Source organism: Hermetia illucens, chromosome 3 (genome assembly GCF_905115235.1).
Source record: "Hermetia illucens chromosome 3, iHerIll2.2.curated.20191125, whole genome shotgun sequence".
Taxonomy (NCBI): Eukaryota; Metazoa; Arthropoda; class Insecta; order Diptera; family Stratiomyidae; genus Hermetia; species Hermetia illucens.
In genome coordinates this window covers 159,974,804-159,990,841 of record NC_051851.1, presented here as the reverse complement: position 1 = coordinate 159,990,841, position 16,038 = coordinate 159,974,804, and the positions used below count along the sequence as shown (strand labels likewise).

Below are 16,038 nucleotides of genomic sequence, written 5' to 3'. Positions count from 1 at the left end.
CAGAATGGGTGCCACATTCGCTAACAATGGAACAAAAATACATTCGAATTCGATTTTCTCAGCAACATTAAGAGCCTTTTCGAAAGAATACAGTGTATTTTGTGCGGTTGTGCGAATCACACTTGGGGCTATCACCATGATCCTGAATCAAAACAAGACGCTAAAGGGTGGTGTGAAAATGGTTCTTCGACTACGAAACGAGTTCGTGTCCAGAAATCGGCCAAGAAGATTTTTGGGATGCGAAAGGAATTTTGTTTGTGGATTACTTGCAAACTGGTAAAACAATAAATTCTGAATTCTGAATAAATTCTGAATATTATTGTAACCTTTTAGACCAGTTGAAGGAAAAAAATCGTGAAAAAAGACCCGGGTTGCAATTTTTTCACCAGGACAATGCACCGTGCCGCAAGAACAAGGGACAAGGGTTAAAATTCATGAATTCAAATTTGAATTTATTTATTTATTTATTAAACGGACAATAAACAAAAAATTCCAACTACATATTGCCCTCTGAAGGAGGAAAAGGCAAAGATCGTAGCTTAAACTTAAAGCCAAATCGGGAAAAGGAGTCTACGGGAACAAGCTGTAGTGCATTATAACTCCGATATAGTCCTGGGATCAGGGAATAGAAATAGACTTCGAGCTCCGCGAAGGGCACACCGAAAATGCCAGAAAATGCCAGCCTTGCGTGTGCTGTATGATGCGTTGCGAAAAACGAGAAGATCGAAACGCATACTTTCGTACTTTGGAAAATTTGCGCTGTATCTTCTCAAGGGCAAGAAAATCACAATTACGAAAGGGGGACCCAATCACGGAACATTAATCAAGGATACTTCCCGCGAGGGAGTTAAAAAGTATTGTGGGGAATTGGACTGAAGTAAAATCAGTACAGGAACGCAGTATGAAACCTGACATTTTGGAAGCACGGTTGCTGATATTGAAGAAGTGGCTGTCAAAAGGGAGTCGCAGGTTACGCCCAGGTCGAGGATAGAGTTCAGATAAAACAGAGAGCAACCACCAAGAGAGCAGGAGGAAGAGATGGGAGAGGTTTTAATCGAGTAACTCTCGAGAGGCATTTGCTGATATAAAGAGCCAACTTATTAACTGTGCACCAATTGACCAAAGCATCCCGATTTGCCTGCAGGGAAGCGCAATCCATTGAGAACGAAACAGAGAAAAACAGCTTGGGATCAACGGCGTATAACAAGCAAGAACAAGTGAGGATAGAAGGGAGGTCGTTAATAAAGAATAAAAATAAAAGAGGTCCTAGAATGGATCCCTGTGGCACAACAGAGGAGGCGAAAAAAGGACTAGAAGTACAACAATTAAAGGAAATGCTACAGGTGAAGGTGAGGTAAGAGACAAACCATGTAATAAGTGATGGAGAAATGTTGATAGAGGCGAGTTTGGACAATAGTATCTCGTGGTTAACGGAATCGAAGGTCTTAGAAAAGTCCGTGCAAATGACATGAACCGAGAGTTGAGGCATTTGGCCACAAAGTTGGTGAAGGCCAGAAGATTGATAACAGTGGATCGGCGTTTTATGAAGCCGTGCTGCTTCTTAGCTGTAAGGTAGTCGAATTGAGTGATCAACCAGTCATTGACGTACCTCTCGAGGGTTTTGGAGCAGGATGAGGGGAGCGAAATAGGGCGGTAATTATCGTTAAGAGATTGGTCACAGCCTTTGTGAAAAATAGGAGCTTCTGTCCGCAGGCTGGGAAAATAACACTCTTCGAGGCTCTTATTTGAAATAATGCAGAGAGGAAAGGAAACGAACTTAGAGGTTTTAACCGGGAAGAGTTTGAGAAGACCATCAGGGCCGGGTCCGACATTGGCATCAAGGTTGCGAAAGACGTACTCCACCAAAGAGAGAGTAAGGGGGGTAATGGCAGGACAGGGAACCTATACTCAGAAGTGGGAGAGAGGAAGAAGAGGGAGAGGATTTATACACCAAGCAGAAATAACTGCAAAGTAAATCACGGATAACCAAGGAAAGGTAGCAGTGGAACCAGAGAATTTGATGAAAGTGGGAGGAGACTGGGGGGCATGGCTGCATTACGAATATGAGATCAGAAATGCTTCAAATTACTACACGCCAATTCGATTTCAACACTGCTCACATAATCCTTCCTAGACTTAACTATCAGCAACTCAACTGAAGATCGCAGAGCGCAGAAATGATCAAAGTCTGCAAGGTTTCCGGTAGATGAAAACTTTTTCCTCGCCGCTTGCTTCAGATGAATTTTTTTATGAATTTCAGTGGTGAACCATAATGGGTAGAAGCTCAAGGATTTGGGGAAGGAAGGAACGCAACTTGGAAGGAAGTCAGACAGAATGGAATAAAAGGAGAAGAGGGCTTGGTCGTAGGTTAATGGTGAGAGAATGGTAGCCCAGTTGATTGACGCCAGAGCTAATTTCAAACCCTCAAAATTGCCCTTACGAAAGTTGAGCTTAGAGGGCTTGCGCATAGTATGGGAGTTGAGGCGTGACAGTTATACCTCGAACTCAAGAGTAGGATGATGGGTATCAGGAGCAATATAGGGAAGAGCAAGAGAAGATTGAGAAAGGAACCGTTCAGGCATGTTGGAGAGGACTAGATCGAGATTACGATTCAGATGATTTGTAGTGCGGTTGAACTGAAGACCAGTGAATAAAGGAAGAGACGGATGAGAGGAACAATTTAGAAGTTGTGGTGGGCCAGGAGAGCAAAGGGAGGTTAAAGTCACAACAGACGATGGAAAGAGGAAAGGGAAAAGTTACAGTAAAGAAAGACCGAAAGACTGTCGAAGAATTCATCGTTAAGATAGGAGGGACTAAAGCAAGGGAAGTATACGCAACATATAATAAAAGAACCAGCGTTGGGGGAGAAAACACGTAAGGTTTCAGTGATATAGATAAGAACGTGTTGGAAAGCCAGGGCAGAAAGATTGCAACAAGCCTCTCACACTGATAACAAAGACTTAAGTTACTTGACAAGTTGCTTAAGCTGGGCGAAGGGCGGAGGATTAGGCGACGGCATCGAAGTCATGTGGTTACGCCACTTTGAAGGATGCAATTATGCAATCGGAGGAGCCATCCTTCGTCAGTTTCATACACAAAAGAGGGGGCGGAGGTAAATCAGGTTTACTTCTGCTGTAATTAAGAACTTCATCAGAAGAAGTAGAATGGGCAAGTCTGATAACGAAAAGTTGCTTAAGCAGTGACCTGAGTGCGTAGGAGAGGAGCTCGGAATGAAGGTGGTTAATGTCTGGTGAACTGCGGCGGAAGGTATTGATAATCCAGAGGAAAAATAGCGCACTGAAGATGGGTTAGCTGCTACTGGAAGAGCTATAGAGCTTCCACATACCCCTATCGGCGAGTGAACAACAGCCTCTCCTGATGAAGCACGGTGTTGAAGCATCAGTCGTATTCACCAGATTTGGCCCCTAGCGACATCCATCTGTTTCCAGACCTGGTACTCAGAGGTAGCGGTGAGGAAGACGGGGCTGCAACCCTGTCGGCTGAATCAAAACCAAGTGGCCGAGGAGAACCTCCATAGTGGTGGCACCGGAAGACGCTGTACTCACTTTGGTTTGCCGGCCGTGGTGCAGTAGGCGAATGCTCCAAAAGACTAATTAGGGCGGTCAGACCCGAGGGGTATACTGGTACCATGGGAACCGGGATAGCTCCTGGACTCTCGTACTTCGGGTGAACTCCCATTGTATGTGAGTACAGCTCGGTTATTTGCGGTAGGCTCCCTAGTGGGAGTTTCATGGGGGTTGTGGTTATGTTCAAGCGTAGAGATTTAGATATGTCTTGCATCCACCAGTATGAATACTAAACCATGCACTTGGTATAGACTGGTACCGCTGTTGCTTGTCTCAGCGGGGCTCTGATTGTGGTCACAAAATCAATCCGTGTCTTAAGAGGACCGTAGGATTAAGTCTCACGACAGGTGCCTACGTAAAACACCATGGGCTTCACTGTTTCCAGACCTATTCATTCATTCATACGTGGAAAGCGTTTTTCATCAAATGATGAGGTCATAACAGCTGTGGAAGCGTATTTTGCAGCCCTTCTAGATTCTCATCTCAGGGATGGAGTTCATAAATTGGAATCTCGTTGGAACAAGTGTATTGCTGTTCACCAAGACTATAGTGAAGAATAAAGTGTATTTCAAACCATAAAATTGTGTTTTTCTTATCGAACCGCAAAACTTATTGAACAACCTAGTAAATCAAAGTATCTTCCGTGGCTCAATGTCATGACAATAAATGGATAGTCGGTTCTCAGAGCTACAATTTCCCCATATCTATTACGTTTTGATCATAATTTAAATCTTATCAGCACATGAAATGATTTTTTCATAAATCTCATGGCAGACAAGATCTATTCCAATATCAAAAACATTTTCAACTTCCTGACCCCTAATTAATACCAATAAAACGGCCAACACACTATCAAAACACAATCCATCATTTATAGACTTGTATCTGCTCAATTTCATTCAATCAGTGCCACTCTCAAAAGAAACCTAATTAGCTGCTAAGCATCAATTATTATAAACGTTCCAATTTCCGCATTAGTAGAATGATTTAATCCGTTCACAGATTCACGCGTTTCAGTTCCCAACACTCTCATAAGTTTCTTATCTTTGTTTTCCTACTTCTTTCTCGAACAAACTTCCTGGACTTTCGTGTATATTTACCAACTAACCCTCAGCAGCGGTCTAGAGACCTGAGGAGGTTGGATGCTTTATATTATCCATAAATAAATATCTGCCTCTTATATCTGAATACGAAATTTAGATTATCCCATTACAGATATTCCATCTCAAGGTAGAGTACTTAATCAATTCTGGCTTTATCCCCTAATCCGATAAATATCTTAAATATGCGAAAAAGATACTGAGTGAATGGGACCTGGTGCTGGCATGGTTGTAATGTTTATGGCAGTCGATATCGATTATATTGAATCGAAATATCATTTGGGTTTTGATTAGTCGACCTTAGTAATAAAGTGATAATTATTACATCTAAAATCTTCAAGTTCACTTCTTTGTAAACAAAAAAAACTTTCAGATATAAGATAGAAACTCCCGAATGTATTTGAAATCTCATTCCAGCCAATATTACAAGAAAATATTATTTATTCTTAGCAGTGACTTTTCATCTCATCTCACAATAAACAATGAAAAGTAAACATTGCAGAATTCATCGGCTCTGATCCGATACTCCTCAGCGTGAGCCCGCACCGTTTTATGCAGACCTGATTCTATCATATTAGTATCACTCCACCAAGCCATCTAGTACACGCTACGATTAATTGCTCAGTAAATAATTTCGCTAATGCGCAACATAGCCACAAGTCATTCAACATTTCTGCGAATAATCTTGACCACATTACTGGCCACATGCCCAGTATCTGACGCCCCTTTCTTCGCCTACCAGAAAACACATCCATTAAAGCAGGTATCCCATATCCATTAGATTAATGCCGACAGGTAAGATGTGAGGAAAATTTATTTATGTTAGACTACCGGATGGATCTGAAAGTCTAGTAGCAGCGCCGCATAGTTTTCCTGATCTAAATCAAGATAATCCGCTGAGATGTGGGGGAGTTGACGTTATCTCCCCCGGAAAATCATGTACCGAGGCTCTGATGTCAGAGGGGACACCTGCTGAGACGATCAGGTGATAAGAATCACACTTTGTAGCCAGCAGAACCCAGGCGAAGCTAGCGGTCTTATCTTCAAAATTCAAGTGGTTTACTTTTCAGCCTGATGAACTGCAGATACCCTCCTGGAATTCATTCCAGAAAAACTAACCCAAATGTTAACAACAAGAATATTATTCGTATCAATCTAAATTCGCTCGGCCATTGACTTTGGGGAATAGTTTTGAATTCTTTTGAATACCGACAAATAACGACGTCATCGTAACAGACACCAGAACCAGAGAGAGGTCAATCGAATTGGAATTCCTATCTAGAACTCTGGAATTGAAACTAATTGAGGCGAATCTATGCTAAAATAAAAATAGGCGAAAAATCCATTGTCATGCGATTTAAAAATCATGAACATGATTGGTGACGATTTGGAGGGCTGAGCATTAGAAAAGAATTGTGTCAATTGAATAATTGAAGGATCCAGTGGCCATACTGATATCTGGAGGCGTGCAGAAAGTGCAGAAAGATATTGACTCCATTAATACAATTCCTACACAGTCAGACCCATTATTGACGTGTGTGTATCTCTTAAAAACTACTTCTAGAAATTAGATATAATAATTCAAGGAGTAACCATAAGGTCTTCCATTCGAAGTGGTAAAAGTTTAGTCACTGCAATCTGAATAATCGAAGATAAGTGGGGTCAAACAGGAATAACTCGAACTGAACTTCAGGTTCCATACCTTGAATATCCCTTCAAAATTAGGTAGAAATCTTTCTATCAACCACCTTCACAACGACCACGTCTTTGAACTTTTCCGGTACAACATTTAAACTTTCCGTATTTAATACTGAATCCTTGAAGTGAAAGAAGGAAGTTAGGAGCGGCCTTAGTATTTCCTCAGTTGTAACCGTGAAAATGCGTTTGGTGCTTCCCGGTTCACATGCATGAACCAGATCTGAAGGAAACTTCAATGCCTGTAATCGGATCCCTGTCACGAAAAAGGATAATACGAGGAGGTGTCGACATTAATAACTGGCTTCATGATCAAATTTTAATTCCCGTGATTTCAATCACTTTATCACTTCAGCATGAATTGTAATCCAATTAGCACCTATGAAGAGCAGAGGTAGGAGAATCATATGACCGAAGGTGATCATCATCTCCAAACTATGTAAAGCGTCATCCGTCGATATTCTCAGAAGAGTGAAATAAGATCCAGCCAAATACTGTGAAAATCTCAAGCACTATCAGACGGTCCCAGAAAATACAGCATATGTTTTAATTCAAGAGACCATAGGAAGTAATATGGACAAATTCGTGAATCAAATTGAAAAGCCTTATTACAGGAGGCAGATGTAAGGAAGTTCATGAGTCCTTGGAGTAGGAGGTCGATGTAATTCGACTTCAGTAATCAACAGACCGCTACCTTCAGCCTACCAGTGGAAGCAGCACTCAAACAATTGACAGTAAAAGTAAAAACAGGCCAGCTTAACGGCCGGCTTAGGGAACTAGAGGCCTCGGTAATAGGACGGAGGCATGTAGCAGTGCAAATTACAAGCCTAAGAAAAGGAAGGTGTCATATCAGTATGGATTGCGGAGTCAACTCAAGTTGCATACTGTGCAAGAGGAAGGAAAGGGAGGATGTGGAAAACCCGCACACTATAAACGGCAGCTGTTACCCGGAGTACAAGACCGCTCTCAGCGCAACTCGCAAATGAGGTTGATATAAAACATTCCTGACTATTAGGAGGCACCACAGGACTTACTCTCACATAGAATTTGCGAGAAAGGCATCGAGATAGGCACAATCAGTGAGTAATATTGAAATCACGTTACATTTAAACCAGCGACGAAGCATACCAGCCAGAAACATGAGCTTTCGGATACCAGATTTTTCACTCAGAAGCGTGATTCATAAGAGCCTAAGTGCCTCATATGCAGCTATTGTGCTCCACCTAATACTTACCGCACAAGCACGTGCGGAAGCTTTATTACATGGGTCAGCCAAACAACGAAAGTGAGTGGACAGTCTCCTCCTCGTACTCACGGATGCTGAGAACTCATATACTTTTCGGAAAAAGTCATGCTATATATAGTGAATTTGACATACGTGAGCGTGGCATTAACTAGAAAAGTCGCTGTGTTTGTTAGTGGTGACTATATTCACAGTCTCCATCAGGCGACCTGCATAGAAGTCGAGGAGGAGTCGAGGTTCAAAACGCCATAATGCCAATTGGGCTGCTCGGATGGTCGAAAGGGTCTTTGAGGGAGGGACTTTTCCGAGACACTCGGTACCAATATATTCTGATCACCATGATTAGCCAATAGCTCTCGAAAACAGCTGCCCCAAAATAGGCAGCCCAACGGCTGGTGGACCAAAGCAATTGCAATATTAGGAGCTGCACGCCTTTAGGCAAGATTTGACCAAAGACCATTCAAAGAAGCAGATGAAACTACTTTAAATAGTTGTGCAAGCTAAAATCATCAAAGTTGACCTACCCCCTTTCCAACGAATATTATTGCCACTTCTCTCCTGAAAAATAGCGAAAAGCAGACGGTGAACCAATCGCGATGGTTTCACTATATGTATGCAATAAACATGATGGTGAACTTGCCGCACTCGAACTGGATACAAATACCTTTCGCCAACTGTAGCCAAATTAAAGGTACATTTGCTGAAGTATTAGGAGTATGCGAACTTTTACAGACCCTGCAACACTGCAATGACATATTATGTCATTTTGGGCGCATCATATTTTTCCCGACTATGGAAAACTTCGAAAATAGGCGAAACAACAGATTTTTCGGGGAGTATTGTTGGGATGCTTTTTGCCAAGAAAACTTTTACCGAAAGTCATCGTTTGCTGGCGAATATTTATAGCGGCGATGTGTTATCCGAAACACAGTGTTTTAAGTGGTTTAAAATTCGAAAATGGCGATTTCGACATTAAGGACAAACAGCACACTGGTCCATAGAAACAAATTTGAAAACGAAGAATTAGAGGCCCTCCCCAGTGGAGACTCGTGCGGAACGCAACATGAGCTCGCGAAACAACTAGGTGTAACACAGGCAAACATTTCCAGGTGTTTGAAGTGAGTTCATCCACATGGTAGGAAATTGGGTCCCACACGAATTGAAGCCAAGAGATATCGAAAGGCGATTGTGCATGTCTGAAGAGACCCGGGGTAGTCTTTATACGTATGTGGTTGCCATTTACCCCTAGGTGGGATATACCGCGTCAATCACACTTACGAGCTGTCACTTGTAGTTCGCTGAAATGCACTTACACACTCCCCAGCGTTCCCGACTCCCATACTCCTCCTACTGTTCTGCGCCCATTGCCCAGGGGAGAGTGGATTTCACTGCATGGCATAACCCATAGTATTGGACCAGCGTCCCCAGTAAAATGTTGCAGACAGGTATTAATGTGCACCATGTCCTTCCCTCATATAACAATAACAGAAAGAATACTAGCGAAATAAACGTCATCAGCGTAGTTGCGGTGTTTGAACTCCCCACATTCGCTGGATAAGGTAGCATAAGAACGTCACCGATAACAATGAGAAATAATATTCGTGATAGCACGCAACTATAAGGGACTCCGCTTTCGACCTCAAAATCTTCCGATACTTTACCTCCGTGCAAGACGTGACATTTTGCACCATCATACATATCTTGGTCTGATAATAGCTATTATTTCTCCGTAGAACATAGAGTACGTCAAATATATTCCTTGTTCACACTATCGAAACCTATCCCGAAATCGATAAAAAGCAGGTGAAGCGAAGATCCAATGTCCGCGTACTCTTCCAAAATGATCCATAGCGTGTTGAGGTGGTTAACGCATGAGAAACCGAAACGAAACTCTTGGTCCATCAGCTTTTCGATATAGACTCTGATGCGTTCCAGGATTATTTCAGCTATTTTCTTTGCGATGGCAGGGAGCACACAGATACCCCTCCAATTGTCACACTGAGAACGGGTACCCTTCTTTGAAATCATAAAGATCATTCTCTTCTTCCACTCTCTGGGAAAGGTCAAAATCCCAAGATTTTCATACGAGTAATTTCCAAAATTTTCATACGAGTAAAAGTAGCAGACCTCCGGTAATTGCGGGTCCAGCGTGGAAACCGCCAAGCCCAGTGACTTTACTTCGTTTGAGTGCATTGATTGCCGGAGTTATGTCTCTTCTGCTTCCATAAACCTCATGTTACGGTGACTGTGCATTTCATCCACAAGAGGTGGAACCTCACCGGGTTTGATGCCGTTAAGAACCATGGTGAAGTGGTATTTCCAGCTTTTCAGCTGCTCATCATCGTGAATGGGAGGTCGATCAGTAACATCCTTCACAAGACCATCAAAAAATTTGCAATTATGTGCAAGCTTTTTCATGATGCGGTATACACTGCTGAAATCATTTCGGTCTGTGGCATCTTCCACTTACGTAACCAATGCAATAGCAAATTCCCTTTTGTTACGGCACGCAATATATTGAACTTCTCGGGATTTTGCACGGTATTGTCGAGTGCGTCACGCCCGCATTTACTCACAGCTGTCAATTGACCTGTCAACCCTTTCCGTTCATCGACCCCCTTCCACAATTCTGCAGTTAAGATATCTTATGATGCCCCTTCGTGACATGACCGACGAAAGAGCGTAATGTAGCGTTGCACTTGAGTTTAAACTCAATTTTTCATCATCATCATCAACGGCGCAACAACCGGTATCCGGTCTAGGCCTGCCTTAATAAGGAACTCCAGGCATCCCGGTTTTGCGCCGAGGTCCACCAATTCGATATCCCTAAAAGCTGTCTGGCGTCCTGACCTACGCCGTCGCTCCATCTTAGGCAGGGTCTGCCTCGTCTTCTTCTCAATTTTTCATGGATGAGATTAAAATCCCCTCTCGCTACACTTAACTTCTTCAAGCTTGAGGAGACTGATAATATAAACGCTCGCTCGTCATGAAATCCCTCTGACCACTTGTCCTCGGCATGTTAGTGACATTTTGGCATGGGTTTGATAACGGTTAAACTTCTTTTTAGTTTGTCATAGGATGTTCCACACTAATCCGACCGAAGAGATTGCAGACTTCCAGAAAGTCACTACGAAGAAACTATAAATAAGTTGGTAGCAGCGATGAAATAATTCCAAGAAAGTCGAAAACCAGGAGTGTATATGGACCACCATATTTTTTCCAGATATAAATAAATAAATAACTGACTCTTTTGTAACCCTTGTCCTTCTTCGTTTTACAACCAATATCAAAACTATCAAAACTCCTTCGTAAAGCACTAATCAAGATCTTTCATTTGATACTTCACACGGGGAGGCGCCCCCTCTCTTAAGTTCAACATGGAATGTTCGAATTCACTGTATTGGTGGGGGTTCACTGCTCCAAATTTTTCACTAAATTTCGTATCAATAGGTGTAACCCTTTTTGAGGAAAATGCGCGTAACAGACACGCGGCTACATGGAAACAGACAAATAAACAGTTGAAACTCCACACAGAAAGGCGGATGTCAGAAGGAGCTACGGAAGGCATTTCGTGAGAGCAAACGGAATTCTTTTATGGAGCTACCCGGAGAAGCCGACCTTAACCTGTGGGGAGGAGCCTATAGAGCGGTAATGGTTAATCTGAAAGCAAGCAGGGAGCCGTAAATGTCTTGTTTTATTGCAAAGAATAGTAACCACTCTGTTACCACAGTTCATGATAATGGACTCACCATTTTCTTACCGATACGGCATATGATCCAAATTTTATGAGCTTATCTAAAGTCATCAGCGACTGATCCATACTTCACACATGAATACCTGCCGTGTAGGCACAGTCCTACAATCTTCTGCGAAAACGGATTGATTTGGGGACCACAATCAGCATCTCGTGGTGAGTGGTCCAGTGTGTGATACCGACACCAGACTCAACACTAGAAGTAAATCCCATCTATTGTAATATCTCTGCCTCCATTAAAGGATACGGGACGTAAATTGTGAAGCGTAACTCCACGCATTGCACTAGCTTGAAACACCTTCATGGGACCAAACACAAATAACCGACCCGAAACTGCATCTTTAAGAAGATCTTCTGGACCATACCATATATTACGGTTTTCATATCATCATATAATTTTCGGTGAGGCTTCATGACAAGACCCACTTCAGGTGAGCCCCTTCCAGACTAAAAGGGTATTGGGTTTGAATTCAAAACGGAACATATAGATGGTACCCCGAATTGGAGGAATATATCCGAGTGAAATGCTGGTGGGACATTGGAAAATAGACGGAAGTATCCGAAGGCCATCGGTAAGGTGGGTAATCGCAAGCTCGGTGCGATTTCACGAATTGAAGCATTCAACGACTATCACCACCTTCTTCTACTATTCGTATGAATTCGATGAATTGGAACTGCCTATCATTTACCTGTAATACTTTTCGCTTTCCCCGATTATGGAACTGGTTAGCCCTTTTAGAACCCTTTCAATGGTAGTTGATGAATATCTGGCGAGATTATACCATTCGATTTTTTTCTGATAGTCAACTCACGGTAATAGCATTGAATAGCAGCATCATATCAAGACTACTGAGGTGGGGTTGCTACTAGTTGTAGCTCAAAGTTGGTCGACTGAACGCAACGTAATAGATAAAACTGTCCGCTTACAAAAATGACACAAGAATTCGCATTTATTAGGTTGTTGCATATGAAATGGGCGATTTGGCAATCAAGTGAAGTTAGTTGCGATTTTGCTGTATCAAACCACCACCAGTTGGCGCTGTTGGTGTAGGATAGTGAAGTATAAATACTCCTACATTTAATCAAGGAGTCATTTCAGTTTTGACCATCGTTGTGATAACAGTGAGTAGAAAGGAAAAACGGACGAAAAAGAGTCAAAAACGTATACTTTTCAGTATGAGTTCAAAGTCGGTCATAGAGCAGCGGAGGCGACCAGGAACATTAACAGCGCATTTGAAGCTACTACGGTAAGCGAACGAACCACACGGCGGTGGTTCGAAAAAATCCGGTCAGGAGACGTAAACCCAAGCCACGTGGACATCCAGGACCATCGATTGATAACGACGAGCTGCGTTTGCTAGTCCAATTCGACACACGTCAGTCTGTGAGAAACATTGCAGAGAAACTGGACGTACACTATTCGACAGTTTCCCGGCACTTGCAACAACTTGGAAAGATGAAAAAGCTCGACAAATGGGTTCCGCAAACCCTTACGGAGCAAAATATGGCGCTTCGAGTGGAAACTTGCAGTTCTTTACTCTCCTGCAGCAGAAGCGATCCCTTTTTGAGCAGAATAGTGGCATGTGATGAAAGTCCTGGGGATTTAACGTGAGTACCTGCCGTGTAGGCATAATCCCACGGTCCTCTCCTCTCCTGGCATTCATACCAGTGGATGCGAGGCCTATCTAACACCTCTGCCGCAACTAAGGGGTACGGCACCCGAGTTGTACAGCGCAACTCCACGCTTGAGCTCCGAGAAGCTCTGCCCGCGATGTAGGCATAACCACAACCACCATGATACTTCCACTAGGGGGCCAACCGCAAATAACCGGGCCGAGAACACATCCTCCAGGAATTATCCTGGAGCATATGCTCTCAGAGGGCCGTCCCGGTTCCCCTGGTACCAGATAACCTCCGGTGAGGCTTCGTGACCGAAGCCGCTTCAGATGAGTCCCTTGCAGACTCGGGTCTGATCGCCCTCTCGAGTACGTAGAGTGGCATGTGATGAAAAGTGGATGTTATACGACAATCGTCGCCCATCAGCACAATGGTTAGATGCTGATGAGCCACCGAACCATATGCTGAAACCGAGCCTCCATCCGAAGAAGGTAATGGTGACTGTTTGGTGGTCTACAGCTAGAGCTATCCACTATTCTTTCTTGGTACCTTGAGAAACGATAAATGCACAGAAATACTGTGTCAAACTCGACGAAATGCACCAAACATTGAGTATTTAACAGAGATGATTGATACTCCTTCACGGCAATGCCCGACCTCATGAATCCAGAACAACGGTTCAAAAGTTGAACGAATTACAGGATGAGACTCTGTCCGACTACCACTTTTTTAAGCATTTGGATCATTTTTTGACGGAATAACAATTGAGGAAACTGGCAGACATGCTCTTGTATCTCGCTGAGAGAAGTCTTTTGAATCGACTGGCACCTATTTTGATTAATTAAATAAATTTTTGTAAGCTTTATAGTCGTTTCAAATTTTAGCACCAAATCAGTCATTTCATGTGCAACAACCTAATACCATCTGTGACTATCGTACGAAGTGTTCAGCTTCCAGCCTCTTCAGAGCTCAGGCGACATCCCGGAAAGATCTTCTTTATCAAGGAATCTGCACATTCACTGCGGTGACATCTTTAGCTTTTTAAAGGCACAAATAGGAACCAGTCTGAATAGATATTTCAGAGTATAGTGCATAGCTCCGACTCCACTCCTTTCCACAATTCTACCTGTAGGGTTCACATACCATAGAGAGACCTTGAGTGACAAACGTCCGAAATTCAAGTTGACTACTTGTTCTATTAGGATTGTAATATCTAATAGGGCTTTTATTTCTATTATTCCAGTTATTTTGGTTTTAATTCCGTCCCATGCTCGTGTGTTTCTCTAATTATTGAAATAGGTCACAATAGACACAGCGTCTCCGGTCACGTTTCAATCTTCATTTGAAATTCTTGGCCGCATCTACTTATTGTACTTATTATGAAAACAAATAAAAAATCTTTAAATTAAACAATCCCATCTGCTTTATATAACCTACATCTAAAAATAAATCTTTTCAAAAACCTCACCCACTTGAAATCCGTTTCATAGATAAATCCCATAAAATAAATAAAATGCGAAGACAATTTATGCAATCAACATCAAATAAGTACACTATCTAGTAAAATGTGTACTCTTCAAATAACAAAAGATTGGATACAAAATTATTTTAAACAAATAAACGAGAATAATGAGGAATTGCTTGAAATTGAAATCGTACGAAGCAAAGGAAGAGAAAAGCAATTTTCAAGCATAGTTTACTCGACGGAGTAGATACTGGGGGTATGCATTTTGGTGCGCTATTGAATGGGTAATGGCCACCATTGACCAGCCATGTAGGCATACCTGCCAGGTGAATCTTTGAAATATCAAATATCCACGATTGAGCAGGAATCACAAAAACAAATTGTCTATTTCGTATGTAAATATACAATCGTCTGAATTAATGCGAGCGCGTTAATAGCTCAATCGTGTTTGAAATTTCAATGTCAGGGCAATTGGATTATACGTGAAATGGAGCCGGTGATTTCGAAATAGAGTATCTGTTCTAGCGTATGTATTACATTTAGTTAGACATAGATACATATGTACCTAGATATTACCGTATGTGCGACAATAACACGAGGTACCCGAAAACTAGGCCAGTCTTCCAGCGTCCCCACGGAGGTCTGAAGAACATGAGAAATCAGACTATATTTTCGAAGCACAACAGAAACCGCAATTTTATTTTATTAAACTTGGTCTTCCATATCAAATTTGTGGAGCATAGTGGCTGCAGTCTGGGATTCCATCAGGACGAATACAATTAATTGAACGCGCACACGCCACGCAATGCGTTAAATGTGTAAATACTCCGAGTCAATTTGATCATGTCAACTCACGAGACGTGCAGCGCTAAATAATTTATGAAATGCAGTCAATCGAAAATTGCTGGAATGAGTCTGAACATTTAATCGCCGCAACTGCAACTTAATTAAATTAGCTGATTGGCTCTGATTTGTAACAAACAATTATTAGGACAGACTTCCCACTAAGATTGATGATGAAAAGCAAAATTGTTCCACAAGTTTTTCTGAAAAGTCAGTAGTTTGCCTCGGGAAATGATTGCAGTCCTTGTAATATTCAGAATCTAGATATCACGAAACAGACGAGTTTAGATGGCTTAAATGTCCATACAGGTAGAAAAGAACTTGGCGCTAAGGATGGCCTTGGTGGAAAACTAGTTGAATATCTATGCAACTGCCTAATGGAAATATATGCAAAGAACGGGTTCTTTTTCCTAAACTAGGATTGAATTTATTTATTCCACTACACTGTCTGTAATAGCAAAACTATTTATCTGTATCTCTTAATTATTGATGATATTGGGCAAGCAAAGGAAACAAAGAAATCAAGAGATGAGACTTGAAAGATATCTTTATCGTTAAGTAAATTAGGTGTTTATCTGTTTATCTATTGTCCACGTAAGATCGCCAGGCTCTCTTGTGCTGTGCATCTAGCTTCGAATTCAGAGACTTGCTCTTCCTTTCATTTTTTTCAGCCGTTTCCATTGATTTTCAAGCAGTCTTCCAAGCTCCTCCTCACTGAGTAAAATCGTGGACAG

At 42.1% G+C, this 16,038-nt stretch overlaps 1 protein-coding gene across 3 annotated transcripts in view; it reads right to left on the bottom strand.

Moving 5' to 3' along the window:
- LOC119652300 (thrombospondin type-1 domain-containing protein 4) overlaps window positions 1-16,038 on the bottom strand; it is a 160,704-nt gene that overhangs the window by 8,188 nt on the left and 136,478 nt on the right. The gene's annotated exons all lie outside the window — the stretch shown is intronic.